An 18,058-nucleotide genomic window follows, 5' to 3' on the forward strand; every position below is an offset into this window, starting at 1 on the left:
TAAAAACAAAGAGGTAAGCAAAAGCAAAATCGTTACATGCAAACTCAGATCTTATTTTAAGAACATTTTGGTAGGAAATTATTACCATCATCAACATCAAAAAAATTAAGCACCTCCCGCAGTGGTTAAGAATCTGCCTGCCAATGCAGGGAACACAGGTTCGATCCCTGGTCCAGGAAGATCCCACATGCCACGGAGCAACTAAGCCCATGCGCCACAACTACTAAGCCTGCATGCCACAACTGCTGAAGCCCACACGTCTAGAGCCCGTGATCTGCAACAAAAGAAGCCACCACAATGAGAAGCCTGTACACGCAACGAAGAGTAGCCCCCGCTCGCCACTACTAGAGAAAGCCCACGCGCAGCAACGAAGACCCAACACAGCAAAAAAAAAAAAAAAAAAAAAAATTAGCACCTCCTTTAGCAGAATAGATCTTAAATACGTCTGTATAGTTTGGGGAGATTAAATGAGAGAGAGAAAAAGGCATAAGCTCAATTTAATTTGATGTTTTTAAAGATACCCAGGTCAATAAAATGATCTTAAATTTTTTTTTAATTTTAGAAAGCAAATCTTTTTACTGTTACGTAAAATGTTTAATGTTTGTTTTAACTAGAAAATATTTAAATAGGGTTGTCAGGCATCCTGTATATATGGGACAAGCTCTGTATTTAATCATGTCCTATGACCTGTATAGACTTTGTCAGGACACATCAAATGCCCTGTATTCAGCTTCTTTTGGAGAAATTACAAAAATTCATCAGTTAGAGCTATTTTTCCGCCACAGTGGTTGGCGCTTAAATCACTTAAATGGCAATACCAGCTGAAAACCATACTTGTACAAACAAACATCTGGACAATCTCTTATTGTCTCTCCTGAAGGTTTGGTTGAGGGGAGATCAAAAGGGGAAACTGAGAATTAAAAATATTTACTTTTCGGGGCTTCCCTGGTGGTGCAGTGGTTGAGAGTCCGCCTGCCGATGAAGGGGACGCGGGTTCGTGCCCAGGTCCGGGAAGATCCCACATGCTGCGGAGTGGCTGGGCCCGTGAGCCATGGCCGCTGAGCCTGCGTGTCCCGAACCTGTGCTCTGCTACGGGAGAGGCCACAACAGTAAGAGGCCCGCTTACAGCAAAAAGAAAAAAAAAAAAAAAATTACTTTTCATATTCAAGAAAAGGAAACACTTTTCTCTGGCCAAATTGCCAAGTTGCGAACAAGTAACCACTGTTAATTCAAGATAACTTGGTACCAGTTTATATGCTCCGAATATTAGCCAAATAGCTATAGGCTCACTCCCACAGCCCTGCTTCTGGAAACTGGCCAGTCAAAAGCCTCACTCTAAGCACCTAATAACAGCCCGAGTTTCTGAATGCCAGCCAATCAGTGACAAATCCCCAGTCCTGAAAGTCAGCGCTCTGGGACAGCCCATGATTCTATATACAACACCAAACAGCAAGTGCCTCTCTCCAGTAGCCGTACTCCTGGAGGTTGGTCAGCTGACCAACAGCCGCCTTCCTCCAGTGACCATCCCAACACAGCAAAAAGTCCTTTGAGCTGTGTATACTCTTGCTTCTGAAAGTCCACTAGTCCCTGAATGGCAAGCTTCTCAAAACCTTATGTAAGATTAACTCTGGTTTTGCTCACGAAAACTGTCTTACAAGTGTAGCTCTCCCTTGCAGGCAAGCAGGAAGATTACCTTCTTTGCATCAGATATCGAGTTCAGTTTATTGTTGTTTGGCAACCTTGCAAGCCTGTGTGTAGTTCCTATGAGTTCAGATTTGTGAGTGACCAATGGCATTGATGTAGACATAGATTATCAAATTCAATTGTCTCAAATTTTGCAGTAATTGATAATAGCAAATTGATAATTTTTTGTGTATATTTGAAACCTCAAATGCCAAAACACAAAAGTAATTTTGTGATGAATTTCCAAACTATGGACACTTATTAAAGGAGAAAAAAGTTATTTTGAAGCCTTTGTGTAATACACAATTATTCATTCAATATAAAAACCATTAGGTATAAACCAGCATATACTAACAGCTGAGCATAAGATATGTATGATTTCTTCAACTAGTACCAAAGAAGATGATAAAATAATAAATTTTTTTGATTGCAAGCAATTCAGATGAAGATAAATAATCACAGCAGAAGTTAAAATGGCCTTCACAGTCTATGTCACCATCTGTCTTTTAGCTCGAAGGTTTAAATGTATTGCTATCAGAAGGATTTTCTGATTCCAAAACTGCAAGCAAATACTCAAGAGCTGGGACAAAATCTACAGCCATAATAAGGAGTGTTATGGCTGCATTTACTACTACAAGTTATCAAAGATCTAAATGCTTCCTCACCTTTTTGCAGCACAGCCACAAATAATCACAATGAGAAAAAAATTTTCCTTTTGCTCCTGCAATATTTTTCTTGTGAAAAAGGCTTGCTCACAAAGTCATCGTGAGTGAAATATCTTCCAGATGAGACTTCAGAAACACTAACAAATTTCGGGAACGACTCTCTTACTGAGCTAGGAGTTGATGAGATCAATTTTCCTGCTTTCGATGTAGATGATGCAGATGTTTGCGTAAAGGTGCAAAAAAAAAAAGTTTCTTCAAAGTTGAAGCAAAGCATGAGATTCCACTGACTGTGTTGGCTGTCCTGGCTATATTTTGCTCAGAGAGCATATGATGTTCTTTCTATAGACATTGCCATGACATTGTTATGAAATTATTCTTTTACTTTAGCATTTATGCTTTCTAATGATATTATGATATTTGTATTAAGCAATTTAAAAAGTTTGTGATTTTGTTGGCATTATTCAGTTCTCTCAAAAAATCTACTGGCTCTATTTAACAAATACATTTGAAGGAATCACCAGTCTGTCACAAAGTATGAAATCATACTTTAATTATGAAGAAAATGGACCTAAAATTCTTGTTGAGTTTTTAGTAATCTGTTAAGTGAAGGCTACCTATTTCTTGTTCGTAGTTTTTAATCAATTTAGCAAGAAGATGATGCAAATTGAAAGAAGGGCAAACATTTTTCAAGTACTCCACTGTTCAAAGGAAACTGAAGAAAGAATTGATGAAAAATTTATCTCTTTCATTATCAAGGTTGTTCTTTTTTTAATTTTATTTTTTTAAATTTATTCTTGGCTGTGTTGGGTCTTTGCTGCCGCGCGCAGGCTTTCTCTAGTTGTGGCGAGCAGGGGCTACTCTTTGTTGCAGTGCATGGGCTTCAGGTGCACAGGCTTCAGTAGTTGTGGCATGCGGGCTCAGTAGTTGTGGCTCATGGGCTCTAGAGCACAGGCTCAGAAGTTGTGGCTCACAGGTTTAGTTGCTCTGCGGCATGTGGGATCTTCCTGGAGCAGGGCGCAAACTCGTGTCCCCTGCATTGGCGGGTGGGTTCTTAACCACTGCGCCACCAGGGAAGCCTTCGAGGCTGTTCTTAAAAGGGGTAGTAGTACTTCTGAACAGGAAAGAAATTCCAACTTGATGTAGACAATTATTATGGCACTAGTCATAACTGGGCTTTAAAATTGATATCCTCCTTTGAAGAATTTGATTCTTTTACTGGATATTACTAACAATTCTGCCAGCACGAGAACAAGTGGAATCAGGTGGCTTGCTGAAGAAGAAGGAAATAAAAATGGACAACAATGTTCTTTCATATCAGTGGACATTTTATAAAGTTATTGATCAAGAGATGCCATGTAGTCTTCAAGAATAGAGGAGCAAGTTATGTCATTAAAGATGGTATATGCTTCAACAAATAAAATTTGAAGAGCAATGATTAGAATTTAACTTTATGCCAGTATATGTTTAGTATACTGGCTTATAATGTTAATATTACCCATGTTCTTACTGTTAAATGTTAAAATAACAAAAGAAATGGACAATGTAAATGGAAAATAGACTGTAACCACAAGGAATTATACAATCAAAAGGCTACAAAACAAGGAACTGTTAAGAAGAAATAAAATCAGAGAAATAAAATCAAAGGAAGTGGTATATAATTTAGATGCTTATAATTTATTTCCGATAAATAACAAATACTTTTATTGTAAAGTATATCCCATGTGGTATTTTTCATTTATCTAAATGTATATATGCCAAGGCAATTAAAAGTAAATCAAATTTAACTGGGAATTCTGTTTCTATTTGCTAAATCTGCGACCTTATATTTAGTTCAAATTTAAGTGTTAATAGTTTTATTTTTATGTGTTATATTCATAGTTTTTAACAAATTATGGCACTTTGTATACCAAGGTGCAGATTATAATTTTGCCAATTTTCTAAGACCTGGGAATATTGCTTACCTTTTTACTCGATACACAGGCTTGAGGTTATTTCAACCTTTGTTCTTACATGGTATTTTTAGCAATATTATTCTTTTTTTTCATTATAGCATGTTTTTATACAGCCTCATTGAGAGATTATTAACATACCATGTAATCTACCCACTTAAAGTATATAATTCAATGGTTTTTTTTTTTACTACATTCACAGTTATGTGCAACCATGACCACAGTCAATTTTAGAACGTTTTCAACACCTCAAAAAGAAACCCGTACTGTGTAGCTATTTGCTTTTGTGCCCCATCCTCCCTTTTCACCTCACCCCTACCTTCTGCCACCCAGCCCTAAACACCACTAACCTACTTTCTGTCTCTATAGATTTGATGATTCTGTACACTTTATATAAATGGAATCATAGAATATGTAGTCTTTTGTAACTGGATTCTTTTACTTAGCACAATAAATTCAAGGTTATTCATGCTATACCAAGAATTAGCATTTCACTCCTTTTTACAGTCAAATAATATTCCACTGTATGGATGTCTCATATTGTTTTCATTCATCAGTTGATGAACATTTCGTTGTTTTCCATTTAGGTTACTTAGAACTGGAATTGCTGTGTCAAATGGAAACTCTAAGTTTAATCATTTGAGGAATTACCAGAGTGTTTTCCAAAGTGGTGTCTTCATTTTGCATTCCCACTGGCAGTGTATGAGGGTTCCATTTTCTCCACATCCTCACCAGCACTTGTTTTAGCTGACTTTTTGATCCTAGTCATCCTAGTGAGTGTGAAGTTGTATCTCATTGTGTTTTTTTTTTTGTTTTTTTTTTTTTTTTTGCAGTACGCGGGCCTCTCACTGTTGCGGCCTCTCCCATTGCGGAGCACAGGCTCCGGACACGCAGGCTCAGCGGCCATGGCTCACGGGCCCAGCCGCTCCACGGCAAGTGGGATCCCCCCAGACCGGGGCACGAACCCGCGTCCCCTGCATCGGCAGGCGGACTCTCAACCACTGCGCCACCAGGGAAGCCCTCATTGTGGTTTTGAGTTGCATTTCCCTGATGACTAATGATGTCTAACATCTTTTCATCGTTCTTGGTCACTTGTAGATCTTCTTTGGAGAAATTTCTATTCAGATCATTTACTCATTTAAAACATTGTTTTATTTATCTTTTTATTATTGATTTGTAAGCACTCCCTACTTATTCCAGATACAAGTCTCTTATCAGATACATGATTTGCAAATACAGTCAAAAATCCAGGTATAATTTAGAGTCGGCTCTCCATATCTGTGCTTTTGCATCAGAGAGTACATCCAGCTGTGGATCATGTAGTACTGTATAGTATTTACTATTAAAAAAAAAAACTGCATATAAGCGGACCCACACAGTTCAAACCTGTGCTGTTCAAGGGTCAAGTGTACTTTCTCTCATTCTGTGTTGTCTTTTTACTTTCTTGACAGTGTCCCTAGGAGCATAGATGTTTTTTCTATTTTAAGGTCCATTTATGTATTTTTTTCATTTGTTGCTTATGCTTTTGTTGTCATATCTAAAAATCCAAGGTACTACAGATTTACCCCTATGCTTTCTTCTAAGAATTTTGGAGTTTCAGCTCTGAAATTTAGGTATTTGACGCACTTTCAGTTAATTTTTGTATATTGTGTGAGGTAAGCATTCAGTTTCTTTTTTCTTTCTTTCTCTTTTGCATGTGGCTATCCAGTTGCCCAGCACCATTTATTGAAAAGACTTCTTTTCCCATTGAATAGTCTTGGCAACTTTGTTGCAAATCAGATCTGAGTCTGAGAAGTATGCGGGAAGAATCCTGGGATGAGGCCTGGATCTTGGTGAGAGAATGCCTGGAGGAGATCTGTAGACCTCCATCCTAGAGGACAGATTGTACCAATCTGCCTCCAAGTAGCCCATGGAAAACTGCTGGACACCCTGAGGCAGCTGAACGGGAGCACGTTCTCCTCTTCCCCCGAGGAACACCAGTGTTTACCTGTGAGAAGAATGAGAGCAGGAAGCTACTCTCTGGTCCTTGACCAAGGAAGGAGTCACAACTGGCCTGCTTGTCCATCACAGGCCCACTGCAGCCAAGACCACTGCAACTGCAGTTATCATTCTGCTTAACATACCTCCAGAGCTGGACTAAACCTCAGGGGAAGATAGACCCAAGACAAATTTCCTAAGCCAAAGAAATTGTCTTAAGCAACCCAGCGGCCACAAAAGAATGAAGAGCAGCCAGAACCCCCAGAATTAGGTGAGCTTCTACTGTAGTCATTGCTAGAGGCTACAGAAGACAACTTTAATAATAAACCAACACTCACTCAAGGAGATTCTATTACAGCATAAACAGGACTTTCTGGGCCTAAAAAGCATTATTTTGAAACTCAATAATTCAATGCAAAAATGGAAAGAGAGAAGAGACGCAATTGAGAATCCAATTCATGTTGTGATAATCAAGCTGAAGACATATCTCAAAACAAAGAACAAAAATTCTGGTTTAAATAAAGACTGGAGTTATCACCTTGGAAAGGTTTACTGAGTTCCAGGCAGGTTGAGAAAAAGAAATAATATATAATACATACATAAATAATATATCTATTTCTAAAACTGGTGAGTTTTCTGAGTTGCAAGGACAAAGAGAAAATCTTACATGCTTCCGGACAAAAGGCAAATATCAACTGCAACTGTGGAAGCCTGGAGATGGTAGAATAATATCTACGGGGCATGGAAAGAAAGGAAGGCAATCTCAAAAGCCTACACTCAGTCAAGATGCCATCCACCTCCCAGAGTAAAAAGGAACCTGTTGATGAATACGGGATGATTTAGATTAGATATCCCACGTGTATCTCACCTGAGGAAAATACTAAGAAAGAACATTTCAAGCTAAGGGAATCTCAAGAGAAGATGCAAGAGTGACGAGCAATGAACCTTGACATACATATTGTTATACTGTATTTAATTAATTAATTAATTTATCTTTGGCCACGCCATGCAGCATATGGGATCTTAGTTTCTCGACCAGGGATCAAACCCGTGCTCCCTGCATTGGAAGTGCGGAGTCTTAACCACTGGACGGCCAGGGAAGTCCCATATTGTTATATTTTAAAGAAATAGTGGCAGAGAGGTTGCAAATGTGTAATGTAAGTGGCAAATACAGAGTCTCAAAACTGAAGACGTTGATGACACATATGGCAGTGAAAAATCTAAAAATAGTTTAGAATTTAAAATACCAAAGGATCTCAGCCAATAGGAATTGGGCACGGGTGCGAAGTAAGGGAATTATTTGCATCCTAAAGCTCTCCTTCAGTGAACGAGGAGCAAAAACATGAGGATGAGGAGAAGGGCAATAGAACCCTTTAGTATCTTGTTTTTATATAATAGTAGAAAAATATCTATTTTATGAGTAGGAGAAATTAGAAAACAACCTCCAGTGCAACGGCAATGTAAGTAAGAACTAAAATGAGGGCCATTTGCCAGGAGAGTTTGGACAGAGTCTCAGTTTTATCCCAAGGGATCAGTTTCTTGGCTCACAGAATCTGAACAGCTCAGCCTGAACCCAGGATGCATATTTAGCCTCCAGCTCAAGAGTGTGAGTAAAACCTGCTGGAGAGCCAGAGAGGCAGGATGCATGGAGCACGAACTTTGGAGTCAGTCAGAACTTGATCCCAGCCAGAAGTCTGCAACTTTGTAGCTTGTCCTTATCTGTAACCCTTCACAAGGTTGTTGTGAAATGGGGTGAAATAGTATGTGAATATGCATGCAGTGCCTAGTGTAAGTAGCTATGCTACAGTAGTGATTTTTATTTTTATTATTGTTCTTATTATTTGAGGGGATTAGCTCAGCCCGTGCAGATGGTCTGGAGCCCAGGGGCCAGCAGGACTCAGCTGATTAGCCAGGGACTTCGGTTTCAACACCCTGACCCCTGTTTTAGCTCTTCTCTACGTGACTTTGCTCTGTAATTCCAAGACCACTCTCTCATGCTGAGACCCAGGACATTTCTGGGATTAAACCTCCTGCCTGGAGGTAGACTGGACTGGCTTTTTGGAGCTCTGTTCACTTGATCAGTCTCTTTACATTTTGTGAAGTGATGATATGGTAAAGGGAGTCAAAAGAGATCATTGTATGACTATTCTGAAAAAAATATCTGAAAATTATAAAGTAAAACAGTTCTATATTTCCAACCATTTTGAAGTTAAAAAAAAAAAATTGAAGTTGGGTTTGACCTGCCCAGACTAAAAGTGAAACCTGTAAATTAAAGATAAAATTTTTCCCAACTGGGGTCACTGCAAATTCCTGCCGATGTCTGGTCTGGGTAAAGAAAGAACGCGTCAGACTCAAAACTGTACTTAAAATATCGTAGATGGGAAAAAAAAACCTTGATGGTCTTGCAAACAAGGAATGGATTAACACATGCTGACAAGTTTATATCTTGGAGAAAGATAAAGCATAGCAAAATAAGGAGAACTAGCTTTTCAGGCAGCCTTAAAACCACCCTTACGGCTTCCCTGGTGGCGCAGTGGTTGAGAGTCCGCCTGCCGAAGCAGGGGACGCGGGCTCGTGTCCCGATCCGGGAGGATCCCACATGCCGCGTCAGGAGCCTGTGCTCCGCAATGGGAGAGGCCACAACAGTGAGAGGCCCACGTACCGCAAAACAACAACAACAACAACTACAAAAAACACCCTTAATGATTTGCATGGGGATTTTTTCCCCCTAATTTGACAATTCTTTCCATCATGTGCCTAAGAATTAGACTCTGTTATATCTACTTCGCAACAATCTAGTGACCCAAATAGATTAAGTGAATCTTCTTATATGTGGAATTTTTTTTTTTAAGTGCAACTCATTTGCACTTAAAAAAAGGTTGCCAGGGACTGGGGGTGGGAGAAATAGGAAGAGGCTGGTAAAAGGATACAAACTTTTACTTGCAAGATGAATAAGGTCTGAGGATCTAATGTATAACATGGTGACTGTAGTTGATAACACTGGATTATACAACTGCAACTGGCTAGGAGAGTAGAACTTAATTGTTCTCACCTCCATGCGGCCCCCACCACAAGAAAAGGTAAATAAATGAGGTGATGGAGGTGTTATTAACTCAATGGTGGGAATTCTTTCACAGTGTATAGATACATCAAATCATCATGTTCTACATATTAAATACATTATAATTTTACTTGTCAATTATACCTCAACCAAGTTGAATAAAATTGTTATTAATAGAATGAATTAAATAAATTCAGCAAATCTACATGTTGCTGTCTTGGCAATTCACACAGAATTGGCTGTCCCTGTGAAGCAACTTCACTGACTGCATTCATTTTCCTCACCCCACCTTACTCATGTTTCCCTTCAGGCTGTATTCTACTGATAGCAGTGCAATTCAGTTTAATAAGAGAATTAATATGAAGCAGATCAGCTCATAAACTTTATGTCCTTATGAAACTACCCCAAATCAAACAATTTTATCTTTACGAGATACATTTCTTCCTGACTTGTCTGCGGTAAATACATATTATTGCTCCTCCCTGGAGCCTGGTGGTTATGTCAGAGTCATCTTTGATTACTTGCTCCCTCCAGCCAATCCACGGAGGGTTTGGCCTGGCCAATGGCTCCTCTCTTCCTTGGCTTCTGTCCTTTAAACTGCCAACTCCTAGTCCAGATGTCCCTGTCAAGACTGCTGCAGAGGCCTCTAAAATGACTTTCCTGTCTTTACTTCTCTTCTTCCCCCAACCCAACTCACACCAAGAACCGGGTAAAACTTCCTAAAACCCAGCTCTGATCACATGACTCTTCTATTTGGGTCACTCTCCACTGCTTTCAGAATTAAGCCCAAAGTCCTCAGCGTTTGCCCTCTGCTTTTTTCCTCAAGCTTCCACTTCCACCCTGCCCTCTAGTCAAATTGGATTCACAATTTTCCTAAATAATAAAGCCTCCTTAAATGTATGTGACATGGAAGGTTGTGAGCCTTGGCTACTGTGAGACTTTTCCCTTCTACAATATATGATCTTTCATGTCTACCTGTGAAAATCCTACCTGTCCTTTAGGCAGAGCAGCTTCTCATTCTCAATTTCCACAGTTCTTGGTTTATTTCTTTCATGACATTTATCATTATTTTCATTAGTTTGACATTTATCGCATGTATGTGTGTGATATACTCCTGTTCAGGATGGAGGCTGTGTTCTATTTGGATTTGCTGCAACTGGCCACACAGGTCTGGATGTCTGTTGAATGAATGAATAAATGAATTCATTTATTGAATTGGGTTTTGCCAAGGAAGACTTTCTTTCTGCAACTTATTTAACCCCAAAGTTTAGTTTTCTAATACGTTTTCCTGAAATTTGGGCAAAGTTTACTGCATTATAGATAAAGAAAGTATTAATTATATATAAGCAGGTTTTATACATACGGGCACTTTTTTTTTTTTTCTACTGGTGACAACCAGAATAGCCAACTTAGGGTCTGCCAGTGATACTATATGTCCTACTGGCCAGGAGATGATTTGACTGGTGTGGGGACAAGTTAGTCCAAGGTCATGTAAGTACTTGTGGCTGCCAGGCTGTATTCTGTAGACAAGGTGCTTGTTGCAGAGGACAGGGTACTCCCCAGCAGGTAATGATGCTGGCAGACTAGGGCAGGTACCACTGGTGTCATCCAACATGTCCAGAGAGGGCAAGGATTTCTTCGTAGTGCACTTTCCTTATGTCTACCCATGCATAGAAAAGATACCTCTTGATTCTTCAGTTAATGGAAGTCATTAATGCCTTCAATACCTCAAGCTCTCTGGCCAAAGGAAGACCTTTGTCTGCTCCTGCCAAGTTGCTGGTGCTCACTCTTTTTTTTTTTTTTTTTTTTTTTTTTTTTTGCGGTACATGGGCCTTTCACTGCTGTGGCCTCTCCCGTTGCGGAGCACAGTCTCCGGACGCGCAGGCTCAGCGGTCATGGCTCACGGGCCCAGCCGCTCCGCTGCATGTGGGATCTTCCCGGACCGAGGCACGTACCCGTGTCCCCTGCATCGGCAGGCGGACTCTCAACCACCGCGCCACCAGGGAAGCCCTCACTCTTCCTAGATAGCGCATTTCCATGGCTGAACATGGCACTCCTGCCCAAACTGGGGGGATATCTCCCTCGTTTGCTGCCAGTTCAAGGGCCTTCCTGCTCGGGTGATAGCGTACTGTCCTTGAACAGAAAGCGTGAACTCAGAGGAATCATCTCGTTTTGAGATGATATGATGTCTCTCAGAGTGGAACTGTACTGTTTAAATGTCCAGGTGTCCTCTGGACAGTCTGTGTATCAGGGACATCACTGTGACGGGGGTAACATGGAGGGGAAGTAGTAACTCTGGTGGAGACTGATCAGGTGTGGTTGGGGTGATTAAATGATGCTTGAGTTGGTCTCCGGGTAAGCACTGGTTGTCACAATGCCCATGTCACCCACTCACACCTCTGGCTCTTAATACAACATGCTTTCCAGAAGTAAATCCTTTCTCCCCAGCCTAATAAAGCTAGCCACCATCGATTGGGCATGAGATGGGGTGGAATTTTCCCACAAAGAAGGATTTGTGCCAGGGATTCCACCCAGGGTTTCTGGTATCATAGACACTAGAGATCAAGGGACTCTTTAAAGACCTCTAAATCCTGCAGATTAAAAAAAAAAAAAATCAGCAGTGAGGTCTCTCGCCTGATGAAACAAAACCATTATTGGAATTCCAAGGTATAAAGTAAAAATTCAAAGCCAAGCTGGTTTGGTTGCTGAAGGAGTTGGGGGTTGAGGGGTAGCTTAATCCCAGATTATTAGCTTATCCTTTCCCCATCATTAAATCTTTGGGTCTGGGGAAAATCCAGGTATCCCAGGGTTTAAATGGAGCACAGTATTTAAAAATTCCTTTAATTGAAAGATGAAGAAACGGAGGCCCAAAGAAGTTAGAAGCCCAGTACAAGCTGGGAACAGAGCAAGGTCAGAAGTCCAGGTCTATTGGCTGAGTGTTCTTTCTATTCCTCCTAGAACAGGGCTGTGATAGGAAAACAAAGTCAAAAGAGAAACAGACTAAAACTTAGAAGAATTATTAAGAAATAGTTTAGGCATATGTGTCATAGCAAAAGAAAGTCCCAACAATGGTAATGAGAGGGGTGTTTCTTCAAGTGTGTTCTGTAGACCTTCTGCATCAGAATGTCCTGGATTTCTGGGGAAAGTTGTTAAAAGTGTAGATTTCTGTGTAAATTGGTACAGCCTCTATGGAGAAGAGTATGTAAGTTCCTTAAAAAACTAAAAATAGAGCTACTATATGATCCAGCAATCCCACTCCTGGGCGTATATCCGGAAAAGAGGAAAACTCTAATTCGAAAAGATACATGCTCCCCAATGATCATTGCAGTACTATTTACAATAACCAAGACATAGAAGCAACCTAAGTGTCCACTGACAGATGAATGGATAAAGAAAAAGGAATGAAATTTTGCCACAAAAAAGAATGAAATTTTGCCATTTGTACCAACATAGATGGACTTGGAGGGTATTATGCTAAGTGAAATGAGTCAGACAGAGAAAGACAAATACTGTATGATATCACTTACATGTGGAATCTGAAAAATATAATGAACTAGTGAGTATAACAAGACAGAAATAGACTCACAGATATAGAGAATAAACTAGTGATTACCAGTGGGGAGAGGGAAAGAGGAGGAAAGATAGGGGTAGGGGATTAAGAGGTACAAATTACTATGTATAAACTAAATAAGCTACAAGAATATACTGTACAGCACAGGGACTATAGCCAATAATTCATAATAACTATTAATGGAGTATAACCTTTAAAATTTGTGAATCACTGTTGTACACTTGAAACTCATATAATATTGTACATCACCTATACCTCAATTTTAAAAATTTACATTGATATCACATATGGAAACAGCTCTAAGAGACCACTGTTAGCCACCAAGAACACTCTAAGTCCCACCCAGCTATGGTTCCATGACAGCACTCTAGGCTGGCATCCCCCTCTGACTTCTCTGCAGTGGGCTCCAGCAGCAAGGAAAGGAAGAAGGGGGAGAGAGAAATGGGACAACAGCTGTTGTCACCAAGGTTGAGGAGAGCACATGCAAGGCAACAAAAATTTGCTTCAAAGGCTCATAGGATGGAAGTTGGGAAATGCACAAAGATTCAGAATCCAGAACAATATAGAATGATTCTGAATCATGCCCACAATGCTGGAATTATTGGAAGAATCAGGAGACTCCATTATAATGTCATATGATTTCTAGTTCCTGCTTCATGAATCTTGTACCTTTCTACCTAAGGATTATACTGTTGAAAAAAATAGTAAAATGTAATCTATAACTTTTTTAAAAATTTAATATCAATTTTCATGTCTTATATTTGCCTTTGACCAAACATTGAACTGTATATCTGCCTGAGTTGGACTTTACTCCTTTCGTGGGATGACATCACATCAATATCTCACAGCATGATTTCCCCAAGTGTAATATACATCCACTGATATATGTGAAATTATTTTAAATGGTACATGGACAAACCATTTTTAATAGTTGATTAAAAGAGTACTTATTTTTAATGTATATCAGAAAAATGTATAATTAGCAAATCAAATCCCCAATTTCATTGGAATTTTTGCTTAGGACAAGGTTAAAGTGGAAAGAAGTTTAAGAGACATAATAAACCCTTAATATTAATATGGTGGGAGGTATGACATTCCTTTTTCCCAGTGGAAGTTGCTCAGCAGCACTAACTGCTCCTGGGGAAAGGTGTGTGAAGGGAAAGTGGTTAGGGAGGAGGCCTGACGTTTTCCAACTGGACCAGCGCCTAGATGAGTAAGTGTAATCAAGGAGTGAGATATTAGCAAACACACCTGGCTAATGTCCTGAAGCCATATGCACCAACCTACATGATCAGAAGCAAAGCTGATATTTTTAACTCTGTATGGCTGACTCCTAAGAATGTCTCTCAACTTGTTCCAAACTCAGGCCTGCTGAAACTCCCACAGTATGTGCAGCTATCAAAGGAATCTCAGAAATATGGGAGTGTAAATTCCATGAAGACAGTGAACATGGATTTAGTTGATATCTGTATCTCGAATCTCCCAGCACATCCCAGTTATGACGACTGAGTAACAAATTACCCCCAAATATAATGGTGTAAAGCAACCATTTGTTATGCTCATAATTTTGAAGGTCATGAATTCAAACAGGGCACAAAGGGGACGGTTCTTCTTTGCTCTATGATATCTGGGATTCTCTGAAAGCTCATTTACTCACATGGCTGGCAGTGTAGGCTGGCTGTTGGCTGAAGACCTCAATCCTTGTTCCCAAGGGACTCTCTATGTGATCTTTCTGCATGAGCTGGTTTGGGCTTCCTTGAAGCATGGTGGCTGGGTTCCAAGAGTGAGCGTGCTGAGAGAGAGAGAGAGTTGAGAGAGAGAGATTAAGAACAGGTAGAAAGGGACTTCTCAACAAGAGAAGCCACAGCAATGAGAAGCTGGGGCGCCGCAACCAAGAGTAGCCCCCACTTGTGGCAGCAACTGGGAGAAAGCCCGTGTGCAGCAACGAAGCCTGTGCACAGCAACGAAGATCTAGTGCAGCCAAAAAATGAAAAAAAAAAAAAAAAAAAACAGGTAGAAAGTGATAGCTTAGCCTTGGAAACCATGCAGCATTACCGCTGCCACGTTCTATTCACTGAACCAGGTTTGAGGAGAGGAAATAGGATAGGTTCTGGAAGAGCTTGTGGGCCCGGAAGTACTGCTGGAGCCATTCGGGAAAATATAATCTGCCACACAGAGTAGCAGGTTATAAGAGAAATTGTCTTCCTCCTACTAAATTTGTATAATTGCTGTTGTAAGAATATGCTACAATTAGGTCATTGCTTATGATATTGTGGGTCTACGTAGCCATTCCTCTGGATTGTTTATCAACTCTGAAGAAGGTCTGTCCTTCAGCATGAAAGTAAGGAAGGGGCTGGGGTGGGCACCGAGAGAGATGACTAGGATGAGAAAGAGAACAAAGCCTTCAGGACACCACTGCCCTGTGGTAGAGAATATGATGGTACTTGGCCCGTGGAGACAGGCTGGAATGTAGGAAAAAAGAATTCAGAGAAGATATCGGTGAAATAGCCCTAGCACGACAGTGACGTTACGGTAGGATCTGGACCTTCATATTAATAAACTTTGTATTGTGTGCAATGTTTTTTCTAATGAAGTATTTTTTGCCAATATTTTATTATGAACAATTACAAACATATAGCCTAAAACAATTTAGCCTATTTGTAATTAATTAGAATTCAATATTTGTTTACAGATCTTTTTTGAGGGAAAAATTTAAATTTATTTATTTTAGTGCGAGTTAACTTCTCTTAGTATTGAGATAGCACCATGTTCAAGAGATTTGAGCTTTATCCTTGCTCAGGCCGAAGTGTTGACGAGGGAGCATCATTCCCTGGGACTAAGCTGGGTGGTGGCAACAGGAACTGGAGTGGAAGCATCTCATGGAAAGGCAAAACTTGAGGGCACAGAATAAGACCTGCTTGGCCTGGTGGCCTGCCTCACCTGGGATGCTGCCCAGGCACTGGGTCCAAAAAACAACCTCTCACCAGCCTGCAACTCTAACCTTAGATCACCACATTCTATTATATATATTCGTGATGAAGCTTCCAGACCCCACCAGCATGATTTTGGATCCTAGTCCTTGTAAAGTGATGCCTAGGTATTTTTGAGAACATGCAGGATGATATCTTGAGTGTGTGCAATAAATTCCCTTTGTTCATCCTTGCTACCTTACCTACTGATGCTGCCAATGATTATTGAAGATTACTGGGCTTTGGGCCCATCACTGTATCCCCAGCTCTGGCCTCAAGGAGAGGACACCACGGGCCCTTTGCAGATCCAACCCAAATCTTCCTTTGATCCTCATGCCACCACAAAAACTAAGTTGAAGTGAACAAGACATCACTGAAGGGTTGGGCCAATGAAATGGACTGTATATAGTACAGAGCCTCATAGTACTGCTAGATATGGGTTCCTGAGACCTCAGGCTCAGACCTGCTCTGAGGTCCCTTAAAGGGCTGTCTCCTGCCTCCACCTGGAAAAAGCAGCCCTGTCCCCCTACAGAAGTCCCCAGACTTGTGTCACATTTTACACTCTTCTGCTGGGGAACAAGAAGGAACTTTTCACCCTTTTTTAGTCTGTGGCCCACCTTCTCTTTCCCTCACCCAGAATCTGCCTCGTCCCAGAATGGCTGAGAGAAAACAGACACTGCCTTCAGGAAAAGCCTGACCTACTCCGTCCCCCACTCCTGTCCCCAGATGTGACCTGGCCCTCTGGCTCCAGCAGGACACCCACACAGAAAACAGTCCAACAGAAATACCTTGGCAAAGTCTGGCGTATTCTGTCTGGTGAGGAATGCCTGCAGAATGACTTCCAACCAGTCCAGTTCCTTTCCACCATCTTCTGCGGAGTGAGGTGACCGTGACTGTGAGGCTGTCCTGTCCCTCCTATAGGTCTCCGCAGCTAGTCTCCTGCGGCCCCCAGCTTGACCACACACGCTATACAGACAAAAGATCCATTTGCTCCAAAGTAACAACAAAGTCTGCAAAGACAGAAACCAAATTTATATGACACCCAGAGCATTTAGCATATTTATGTCAACACCTGTAGAGAGAGAAACGATAACACCACAGTTTTCCAAAAGCAAAGATGTAGGGGCTCCTTGATTCCTTGCTTGTATTTATGTATTTATCCATGTTCCAAGAACAAAAAGTTAGTCTTTCGCAAATGTAAATTTAGAAAGTTCTAACAATATTTCAATCATATTTTTTCCCAAATTTCTATTGTCCTCAAAGTTTCTAAAAATACCAGGGTATCCAATAACACTTATTTATCTTCTACCTGACAAAGATTTGAAGGCTTCCCATGATTCACACGTTATACGTGGTAGTTAACTACCGTATTTGTTGATGATGATGCGCATTTTGAATCTCTGATAAGTGCCTGTTGTCTGCCAGGGACAAAAAATGACCACTGTATAAGATGCCATAATGAGGAGGTGCATATTTTCAGAAGGAGGAGAAACTAAGCACATCTCTCAGCTCTATAGTCGGCAGACACCCACCTGATCCCTGTGAAACAGGAGGGAGGGGGGCAGGGCACAACCCTTTGTGAATTACAGAGCTGTCGTGGATATGACGGAAACTAGTTAGAACCTACAAGACCCAAGGTGGTGGAAGATTCAACTCCCAGCAGACCTTGAGCCTCATTATATGCTCACTGTAATACATTAACATATGCTAAAGGACATGCCCACCAGCGCCATGACAGTTCCATGGCCGACCATAAAAGGCCAAAAAGTAGGTGGTGACCTAATTGCTGGAAATCCCGGCCCCTTCCCTGAAATAGTTGGAATAATCCTCCTATGAAATCACCCAACCCATGAAAACTAACCGCCCTATATTTCGGGGTCTCTTGCCTTCTGAGATGGCCCACTTCTTACACTATTTGTGCTCTTTTGCTCATGATTTGGGTCTTTTCTGAGTTAGAAACCTAGGCGTTCATAGCAGTTTCTTGCCCCAGGGTCCTGGACTACAAGTCTATGAATCTGAACCTAGCTTGAAAGAAAATCCTTTTGACTCAGCATTCAGGTCACAGCAGCCAGGCTCTTATCCAACACCAGAAGCTGTATTACTTTATTTTTCTGTGAATCAAATTAATTCCAACTCTTGGCCAATATTCTACCGTACTGGTGGGAAACTCACTTTTAGGTTTT

At 40.7% G+C, this 18,058-nt stretch overlaps 1 long non-coding RNA gene across 1 annotated transcript; it reads right to left on the reverse strand.

The window, feature by feature from the left end:
• Positions 1–937: 937 nt before the first annotated feature.
• LOC141278207 (uncharacterized) lies at positions 938–16,916 on the reverse strand. The gene is made up of 3 exons (XR_012330554.1): positions 16,664–16,916; positions 14,564–14,698; positions 938–1,121 (listed from the first exon to the last, which is right to left on the reverse strand). It is a non-coding gene; the product is annotated as an uncharacterized lncRNA (long non-coding RNA).
• Positions 16,917–18,058: the final 1,142 nt, after the last annotated feature.

The sequence above is a fragment of the Tursiops truncatus genome, chromosome 3, assembly GCF_011762595.2.
Source record: "Tursiops truncatus isolate mTurTru1 chromosome 3, mTurTru1.mat.Y, whole genome shotgun sequence".
Classification (NCBI taxonomy): domain Eukaryota; kingdom Metazoa; phylum Chordata; class Mammalia; order Artiodactyla; family Delphinidae; genus Tursiops; species Tursiops truncatus.